The 10,657-nt window shown below is 35.6% G+C and overlaps 1 non-coding gene across 1 annotated transcript; it reads right to left on the bottom strand.

Moving 5' to 3' along the window:
- Positions 1 to 5,808: 5,808 nt before the first annotated feature.
- On the bottom strand, positions 5,809 to 5,915 carry LOC121216746 (small nucleolar RNA R71). Its single transcript, XR_005912924.1, has one exon. It is a non-coding gene; the product is annotated as a small nucleolar RNA R71 (small nucleolar RNA).
- Positions 5,916 to 10,657: the final 4,742 nt, after the last annotated feature.

Here is a 10,657-nt window from a genome sequence, read left to right as displayed (position 1 = left end):
TGTTGTATAAATATGTATTTATACCATGATGGTTGAAATGATTGGTGAAGGTGTGATGAGCTTAGTTATAATCATTTTTGTACTAAAACTGTTTTGGACAGTAGTTGTAGCAAACTTTGAAAATTCACCAAAAATTGTGAAAATAAATTTAGAGGATGAATAAAATATTAAATTATATCTTATTGAGTCTATTTTAACATAGAAGAAACAGTGTACACAAAAGAATTTCAGATTATAAGATATTTGAATTTTTGTAAGACAAGGTCAGAATGATCTTGGAATCCCCTATTTTGATTTTGGAAAATTATTAAAAATTGTAAAAAAATAATTAAGGGTTATAGTTTATATTATTAGAATATTTGATGAGTCTATTTTCTAAAGAAACAAACGAGAACATCATTCAAATCCTGTATGAAGATATAATTAATTTTTAGTGAAGAGAGGTCAAAACTGTTGGACAGCGAAAAAAGGGTAACTTTGAAGAATAAAATGTACTTATTAGATAAACCAAAAATTATGTAAATTTTATGATAAGAAGATATGTGAGTCTAGTTTCAGGTAAAATTAACGGATCTTAATTTGGAGCTCCATATCTCCAAAAATAAATAATTTAGCGACTATGACTTGAGTAGATAGCTTGATTGGAATTTGAACAAATAGTGGAATAATATGCAATTATAATTGTGATACCTTGAGAACATGTTGTAAGAGTTTGACAAAATCATATTAGTAAATTGCTTATTATTTTCATATGAACTTACTAAGCTTTATAGCTTACCCCATTCCTTTTCATCTCTTATAGGTTTATATAGCTAGCTCGGGTTGGAGATCGCCGGAGATTCAATCCCACTATCAAGCTATCATTTGGGGTATAAGTATTCAAATACTTAAGTCTATAGTATGTATAGGGGCTCTATCTTTGTAATTATGTCAATGCTAATGCGACCAAATATGTTGGCCTATAATGGTTATAGTATAATTTATATATAGCCATGAACGATGGCTTATGCTAATCATATGATTATTCATGTGTATTTGCCAATGTTTTATGGTGTGATCATGTTTTTTGATATGGATGAATGTGTGCTTACGACTTAAGTACTCGATGATTGATTTTGGCATAATTGGCATATGGATAGATTATAGCATAAGTGTGAAATGTGAAAAATATATTAATGATAATCTCGGTATGAAAGTTGTTATGATTAATCTTGATAAAGCATGATGCCTTGTGTATGCGTTAGTTGTAATGAGAATGTCATGCATAAGCCATATTTACGATTATTAAGTGTTCATTTATGCCATGTTGGATGCCATTGAGATATGTGAGTGTGCATGTGTTGTGAGGGTGGCAAAATGGCTTGGAAAATAGCCTAGCATTTGTCCACACGGGTAGACACACAGGTGTGTATTTTGGCCTGTGCCCCTACTTTGGTGATGACATCATAAATAGAGAGTTACACGGGCTGAGGACATAGGCGTGTCTCAAGCCACACTAGCGTCTGTGACCACATGGCCTACCCACACGGGCGTGTGACCCTATTTCATGATGAAATTTTCTAAGTTTTCCCAAAAGTTTTCAAAGTTTCCAGTTTAGTCCCGAATCATCTTCGATGCGTGTTTAGGGCCTCATAAGCCCGTTTAAGGGACATTATAAATATGTATGAATGTTTTGATTTGAATGAAATTTTATGGCCCGATTTTATGTGATTGTGTATGTTTAAGTCCGGTAATGCCTCGTATCTTGTCCCGGCCTCGGACATGGGTAAGGGGTGTTACAGGGAGACAACCCAATTTTATTTTATTTCATTTTTAATTAATATTTATATTTTCTATTTTCTTATTTTCTTGCATGTTAATAAAATTTATCTCTCTTCTTATATCTAGGAGAATCGAGGAATCGAAAAAAATTAAATTTGGAAACAGGTGAAGACATTAACGAAAACAACATGGGGAGTGTTCTAAACCTTTTCTTTTCATCATATTTATTAATATTATTTTTCACATCGAGGAAAATGTGTTTTAAGTAGAGGGAGGCATTCCTCATTATTTCTATTATTTTATCTACTGTTTTTACTGTTGTGTTACTGTTGCTACTGTCTTATGCTCGTTTCTGCCCATATTTATTTTTTTTAAGAATATTCTGCCTTTTTTCATGCCCAAAATTTTAACCAGGAATTGCCCACTGTTTGACTTGCGAGCATGATTCTTGTCTACTAAGTTAATTGTGATTTTGCTAGTTTGATTTCATCTCCACTGTTTTATTTCTATTAGGCTAAAATAATTATAATTAATAGAGTTAACTCCATCTTACTTATAGTGAAATTGATTAAGTCTAAATGCAAAGAGGACACTTAATATAATTGCATGCTAAAATTATGTTCATGATTGTTAGGTGGTTGATGAAACTTATTTTTGACACTTGATTGTTTTTCCTAGTCCTCCAAAATTAAAATTTCGTTTAATGATAATAACAAATTTTGATGTCTCTGTGGTTATGAGTGCAGCTTAAAACCGTGACTGGCTGAATAATAGGGGTAGGGTGCTCGTGTTGTCATCCTACTTCACGTCAAAAGGTTGTGTGACGTGTTTGGTAAAACTCCAGTAACCGGAATTAAACAAAAAATTTTTAAAATGTATTGGGCTGAAAACCGGGGTGAGGTGCTTGGCTGTCATTTCTCTTCGCATCAAAATGTTCAATATATTCTTAAGATAAATATAATAAATTAGGAGTATGTTGGGCTGAGTAACCAGGGTGAGGTGCTTGGCAGTCATCTCTCTTCGCGTCAAAAGGTTCAATATATTATTAAGCAAAAAAAAAAGAAGAAAAAAAGAAAAAAAGATTTATTAATAATAAAATTGCATTTGGAGACTAAAGGTGGAAAAAAATAGGGTGTCTTGGTAAGTTTAGTAAATTACCTAATTTTCATGAAATAATTCAAGTCGATTTTGATTTTTGTGCGTATTAATTGGAATACCTTTTCAGTTTTACTTAAAGCAAGCTAAGGGTTCTCTTTATTTCTCATATACATTATGCCTACTTCTTACAAAACTTTGGAGTGATATTTCTTTCATGGCAAAATTTTAAATTTCACGGTGGATAGAAACCATACTTGAGGGCAAACATGGGCTAAATAAGGGGGAATTTGATAATACTCTAGAATGACATATTTTTATGTATTAATTACATATTTATTTTGAGTATGATCCTACTAATTTGAGCTATTTATGATTTTTTATCTTGTAGGGACTATATTAAAGGAAAAAGAAAATTTGGAGGTAAAAAGCGTGAATTTAAAGATAAAATGGGCCAGCATGCGAAGTAGGAAAGAAGTGATGCCAGAAATGCAAAATATGGGAGAATTGAGGGCAAAAGTGCAAAGAAGAGATTATATAAACACAAGACTCTATTTAAATTTTAATTATATTAAGATTATTATTTAGATTTAGTTTTAGCTTTTATCTTTAAATATCTTTAATTATTTGTATTTATCTTTTAGAATTTAATTAGGAATAGACTAGGTTTCCTAGTACTATAAATAGGGGATGGAGTGATGCAAATTTGACTAATCTTTTTCTGTAAACACTCCCTCTCCCAAAAACTTAGCCTTATTTCCTTTCATATTATTCAATAAAAATTCCATTATCATTACATTTATTTCTTTTTCCCCAAAAATCACGAGCCATTAAACTTATCTAGCCAATGGTTGTCGAAATTCCCCAAAAAGAGTTCATGAGGCTTAGTGATAAACCGTAATATATACATATTTTTACCCCATGCTTGGCATATTTATGGATGATTTTTCCTTGGTTTCATTGAATTTGATGCTTCTAATCCTTTAATTTCATGTTTTATGCTTAGGAGAGCTTAGGATAACAAAAAGAGCAAGAAACGGGCAAAAAACGGGCAAAAAACGGACAAATTGGGCCTAATTTAATGTTTCACACGGCCTAGGCACTTCTACACGAGTAATCCACACGGCCGTGTGTTACACACAGGCAGGCCACACGCCCGTGTGTCATGGCCGTGTCGATACTAAACCAAGTCAGAATTGCACACGGCCTGAGCACCTTTACACAGGTGTGGCACACGGCCGTGTCCTTGTTGAGCCCAAGTCTAATTCTACTCGAAAAATGCTAATTTTAGACTATTTTGGGTATTCCAAAGTCTATAAAAACACCCTAGAAGAGGATTGAAGGGGAGGCGGAGAACAAAAGGCAGAAAATACTTGAAGATAGCCATCGAAATCAGTTCGGGAGCATGATCTACAGCAAGATTAAAGATTTCCATCCTATTTCCTAGAAGTTCTTTGGGTTTCTTTATGTTTTGTTGTTTTCCAATTTTTGAGATGTTTTCCATTATTATGAACTAAACTCCCTAAATACCTAGGAGAGATGAAACCTAAGACGAATCTTATTACTCTTTGATTTATATGATAAATACTTGTTCTTACTTTTAATTGTGAGATTAACCCTTTTTTTAATATTCTAGGATATTAATTTAGGTTTTTGATGTGCTTATTCAGTGGAGCAAAAGTCCCTATTTAAGAGTAGATCATTCATAATTAAGCAGAGTTGCATGCAATCCTAGAGATAGGACAACATAAATCTGCCGGATTAGAGTCAAATCTAATAATGGAATCCATAGATCGAATTAATGCGACAATAGGGGTTTTAATTAAAAAAAATTTCAATTAATCAACCTAGAGTTAGTTGTTTTTAGTCTCGAGAGAGATATTAACATAAATCAAGGATTTCTACGGATTAAGTCAAGTGAATAAAACGTCTAACTCAAAGGTAATAAGTGAAGTCTAGGTGGATTCTTCCTTGGGTATTGTCTTCTCTATCGGTTTTCTAAAAAGTATTTTTCAACTTTAATCTCTGTCGCAATCTTAGTTAATTAGATAATTAGTTTTAGATAAAATATTCTCTCAATTTTTAGAATAGATAATAAAAAGATAGTAATCACTAGTACTTTTAGTCCTCGTGGATACGATATTTCCGGTCTCACCATAACTATACTACTGTTTGATAGGTGCGCTTTTCTTAAGTCGAATTTTGTTAGTTAGTTTCACGACCGTCAAGTTTTTGGTGCCGTTGCTAGGGATTAAGATATTAAGAACACTTAATTTTTATTATTTTAGCCATTTTTATTTTATTGCAATTTAATTTTGTTTTTATTTACTAATTTTTTTCTTTACTACCGGTAGGTTTTTGACGGTTTATGACTAGACTAGAAGAAACTCGTCAGGACCTTTGCTTTTTAACAGTGAAATCGAAAGAACAGCTCGAAGAAACTTAAGAGAAATAAGGCGAAGCTTACAATACATAGAGGAAGGGCACGAAGACGACACCAATAACATTGAGGAGATGGCTGAAAATAGAAATAATCCGTTACCTCCTGTGGTTGCTGCAAATCCAGTAGATCAGAATCCTACTCCTAGTACTACGTATGATTATGCTAAACCTACTTTAATAGGAACTGAATCGAGTATAGTTAGACCTGCTATTGCTGCAAATAATTTTGAACTGAAACCTAACACGATTCAAATGATATAATAGTTTGTTCATTTTGATGGTTTGCAGGACGAAGATCCAAACACTCATTTAGCAAATTTTCTGGAATTCTGCGACACTTTTAAGATCAATGGCATTTCTGACGATGCCATTCGCCTTCGGTTGTTTCCATTCTCATTGAGGAACAAAGCTAAATAGTGGTTAAACTCGTTACCACGAGGGTCAATCACTACTTGCGAACAAATGACATAAAATTTTTTACTAAAATATTTTTCTCCGGCTAAAACGGCTAAACTAAGGAATGATATTTCTTCTTTTGTGTAGATGGATTTAGAAACACTCTACGATGCATGGGAGAGATACAAGGATCTATTGAGAAGATGCCTTCACCATGGGTTACCCCTTTGGCTACAAGTTCAAACTTTCCACAATAGTTTGAATCCCTCGACTAGACAGATGATTGACGCAGCTGCTGGTGGGACTATTAATAATAAGACACCTGAAGAGGCTTATGAGTTTATAGAATAGATGTCACTAAATAATTATCAGTGACAAGTCATGAGGACAAATCCGACGAAAGCTGCTGACATTTTTAATGTCGATTCAGTTACTATGCTCTCTAATCAGGTAGAACTTTTGAATAGGAAAATTGATGGTTTACTTGGTTCTACACAGGTACATCTAGTAATGCAGTGTGATGTAAGTGGGGGTGGAACGAGCAATTTATAATACCCATCTTATGGCCCTCACATGGAGAATGAGCAAATGAATTATATGGGTAATAATCCTCGAGCTCAAAAAAATCCTTATAGTAGCACTTATAATGCAGGTTGGAAGAACCATCCCAATTTCTCGCAGGGTAGTCAAGGGAATCAAAGACCATAACATCCCCCAGGTTTTCAACAACCACCTTACCAACAAGAGAAGAAACTGAACCTTGAAGAGATGCTTACGAAATTCATCTCGGTGTCAGAAACTCATTTTTAGAATACCAAAATAACTCTTAAAAATCAACAAGCGTCAATTCAAGGGCTCGAAACTCAAATAGGACAGCTTGTTAAGTTGATTTCTGAATTACCACAAGGTAACTTGCCAAGTAACACCAAAACTAACCCAAGGGAACAGCTTCATGCGATTACTGTTCAAGATGAAGAAGAGTTAGTTAAACTTGAACCAGAACCGAGGTAAGGACTTGTGATAAGTAATGGTAAGGATGAGATGAATTATGGTATAGAGAAGCCGATAAGAAAAGAATATAAACCTCGTGTACCATACCCTAATGCGACAAAGAAAAACCACATGGACGAACAATTCAAAAAATTCCTTAAATTATTAAAAGAGTTGCACATTAACTTACCATTTATTGAAGCTCTTTAGCAGATGCCAAACGCAGTGAAATTTTTAAAGGAGCTCTTGGCTAATAAACGGAAGTTAAATGATGCGTCGCATGTGGAATTAAACACAGTTTTGCTCAGCAATTCTACAGAATAAGCTACCCAACAAATTGAAAGATCCAGGGAGTTTTACTATCCCTTGTTTAATTGGTAGTTTAAATATTACCAATGCATTGGCTGATCTAGGCACGAGCATTAATGTCATGCCTTATAAAATATTTAAACAACTCGGTTTTGGAAAACCCAAACAAACTAGGATGAGCATTCAATTAGCAGATAAAACGATTAGATTTCCTAGGGGTATTATTGAAGATGTGCTGGTCAAAATTGATAAATTTATATTCTCAATTGACTTTGTTGTTCTAGACGAGGGCGAGGATAGTGACGTAACTTTAATTTTAGGAAGGCTCTTTTTAGCCACTGCTAGAACTATCATCGATGTTGGTACATGTGAATTGATACTTCGTGTGGGTGACGACACGATTAAACTTCAAGCTCGTGATTTTGCTAAAATATCTAGTAATCGAGATGATTGTTTAAGTTCGGTTAATTTGAATAATGTTGCAACTCAAAATTCTTTTCAGGAAAACCTTAGGAAGAACGTGATGGAACCGCATTCTAGTCCATGCAATAAAAACAGAATGACTCATGAAGAATGGAGGCTTCAGCTCGATGAACTAGACGAATGGCGACCACATGTGAAGGAGAAACTAAAAGCACACGATGAATCAAAACGGCACCACGATAGGCGTAACCAATTTCAGGTCGGGCACAAAGTATTGTTAGATGAAAAAGACCCTTGAATTGCTACTTCAGAGCTTAATGCAAATGGAGCGACTCTTTTTACGGTACTGAATATTTTCCCATACAGTACAGTTGAGGTAAATCATTCTCAATTCGGTACTTTTAAGGTAAATATTAATCAACTTAGATTTTATGTGGATGATAGAATTGATAGTGAGAAAGAGGAGTCTCGACTCCGTGATCTGCCATTACCATGCGAATGAGAGGTAAGTCGAGCTTAGACTCTAAATAAACGCTTCTCGGGAGGCAACCTGAGTACTAACCCCACTAAATAACTTAATTTGTTTTCCCTTTTGTTTTATAATCTAACTGCAGGTGTTTTCAGCACACACGGCCAAGCACACGAGCGTGCACGGGAAGCAAACACGGGTGTGGCCCTGCTTGTGCTAAAACAGGACAAACATTTTTCCCAATACAGGATGACACACGGGCTGTGATAAATAGCCATGGCTGTGCGACACGACCATCTGCACCACACGACTAAGGGACATGGGTTTGTCCTAGACTGTGGTAAAACTGCACTTTAATTCCCCATAGAATCAGCAGTGGCATGGCATGCGTTAAATCACCACGGTCGTGCGAGGCAACCGTGGAAGGAACATGGGCATGAACACGGGCGTGCTCGAGACCGTGTGGGAACCTGATTCAATATCAAAACGTTCAAACAAGTCAAAATAGAACACGAGCTTATACCACGGCCGTGCTTAAAGGCCGTGTGCAATCCTGATTAATTGACACGGGAGTGGGAGAAACGAAAGGAGCACCACAGGGCCGTGCGACATGGTCGAGACACACGGGCGTGCTCACAGGCCATGTGCGATACTGACTTAAAACATCAACCTATAAGCATAAGCCATGAGCACGGACGTGTAGAACCTAATACGGGCGTGGGAGAAGCGAACGAACGTGCACACGGCCTGGGCACACGGGTGTGGCTAACGAACTGTGTGCAACATGACTATTATTTCACGAAAAACAAAGGCTAGGAACGCACCACACGGGGGTGTGCCATGGCCGTGTGGCCCAAAACGGGGCTTACACAACCGTGGCCCCCAATTTAAACCCCCTAACCTTAATTTCCCCCTTTTCTATTTAAACCCCTCCTAACACTATTCATTATCTTCTCCACTATTCATCTCCACTCTAGCCACCACTCTTCGACAAACTTTCGGCGACCAACACTCCACTTTTCTTCCCTTTATTTCTTCCGCTCCTCTTTTTTTCCCATCCTTTGCCAACCCCATAACCCTTTTTTTTCTTTTTCCCTCACGCAAACCTCAACCGCTGCTCCTCCCTTGTCCCCTATTCTGACCACCCCTTGCCGCCATTCACCACCTAGCCGCCGGCATCGGTTCACCATCTTTCCCCTATTTTTCTATTATTTGCAAATAGTTATTTTATTTTCTATGTTCTTTTTTTATTCTTTCCATTTTTCATTGTTATTATAATTAATTTTTTTAGTTTTAGATTCAATGTTATATTTCTTTGGTTATACCTGTTTTTGCTTATTAAGTGCAGTGGGTCATCTTGATAGTTTAAATTCTTATTATGACCACTTAGATCCATATGCTCTTAAGTTGACTTCACATAGTGTCAAATTTTTGTTTCCGCATGTTTGATTGATGGTGCATATAGGACTAAAATTCCATCTTGCGTTTTCTAAGTTTTTTTTGTCTTTGATTAAGTGTCACTTATGTCGAATCCATTCATATTACAATGTTTGAAATGTTCAATTTGGATTGTTTGAAACTTTAATGTTCTTTTAGTTAAGCTCTTAATGTATGATTACTTGTGAATTATTTCGAGCATTATTGATGAGAATTATAAGTTGAGAATAATTTATTTTAATTGTGAGTTGAGGATTTTGCTCGAGGACAAACAAATGCTTAAGTGTAGGGATATTTGATAAACCGTAATATGTACATATTTTTATCCCATGCTTGGTATATTTATGGATGATTTTTCCTTGGTTTCATTGAATTTGATGCTCCTAATCCTTTAATTTCATGTTTTATACTCAGGAGAGCTTAGGATAGCAAAAAAGAGCAAGAAATGGGCCAAAAAATGGACAAATTGGGCTTAATTCAGTGTTTCACACGGCCTAGGCACTTTCACACAGGTAATCCACACACCCGTGCATTACACACGGACAGGCCACATGCCCGTGTGTCATGGCCATGTTGATACTAAACCAAGTCAAAATTGCACACGGCCTGAACACCTTTACACAGGTGTGGCACACGGCCGTGTCCTTGTCGAGCCCAAGTCTAATTCTACTCAGAAAAGGCTAATTTTGGGCTATTTTGGGCATTCAAAAGTCTATAAAAACACCCTAGAAGAGGATTGAAGGGAAGGCGGAGAGAAGAAGGCAGAAAATACTCGAAGACAGTCATCGGAATCAATTTAGGAGCAGGATCTACAGCAAGATTGAAGATTTCCATCCTATTTCCTAGAAGTTCTTTGGGTTTCTTTATGTTTTTTTGTTTTCCAATTTTTGAGATGTTTTCCATTATCATGAACTAAACTTACTAAATACCTAGGGTAGATGAAACCTAAGACGAATCTTATTACTCTTTGATTTATATGATAAATACTTGTTCTTACTCTTAATTTTGAGATTAACCCTTGTTTTAATATTCTAGGATATTTATTCAGGTTTTTGATGTGCTTATTCAGTGGACCAAAAGTCCCTATTTAAGAGTAGATCATTCATAATTAAGCGAAGTTGCATGCAATCCTAGAGATAGGACGACATAAATCTGCCGGATCAGAGTCAAATCTAATAATGGAATCCATAGATTGAATTAATACTACAATAGGGGTTTTAATTAAAAAGAGATTTCAATTAATCAACCTAGAGTCAGTTGTTTTTAGTCTCGAGAGAGATATTAACATAAATCAAGGATTTCTACGGATTAAGTCAAGTGAATAAAGCGTCTAAC

This window comes from Gossypium hirsutum, chromosome A02 (assembly GCF_007990345.1).
Source record: "Gossypium hirsutum isolate 1008001.06 chromosome A02, Gossypium_hirsutum_v2.1, whole genome shotgun sequence".
NCBI classification, from domain to species: domain Eukaryota; kingdom Viridiplantae; phylum Streptophyta; class Magnoliopsida; order Malvales; family Malvaceae; genus Gossypium; species Gossypium hirsutum.
This window is presented reverse-complemented; position numbering and strand designations above follow the sequence as displayed.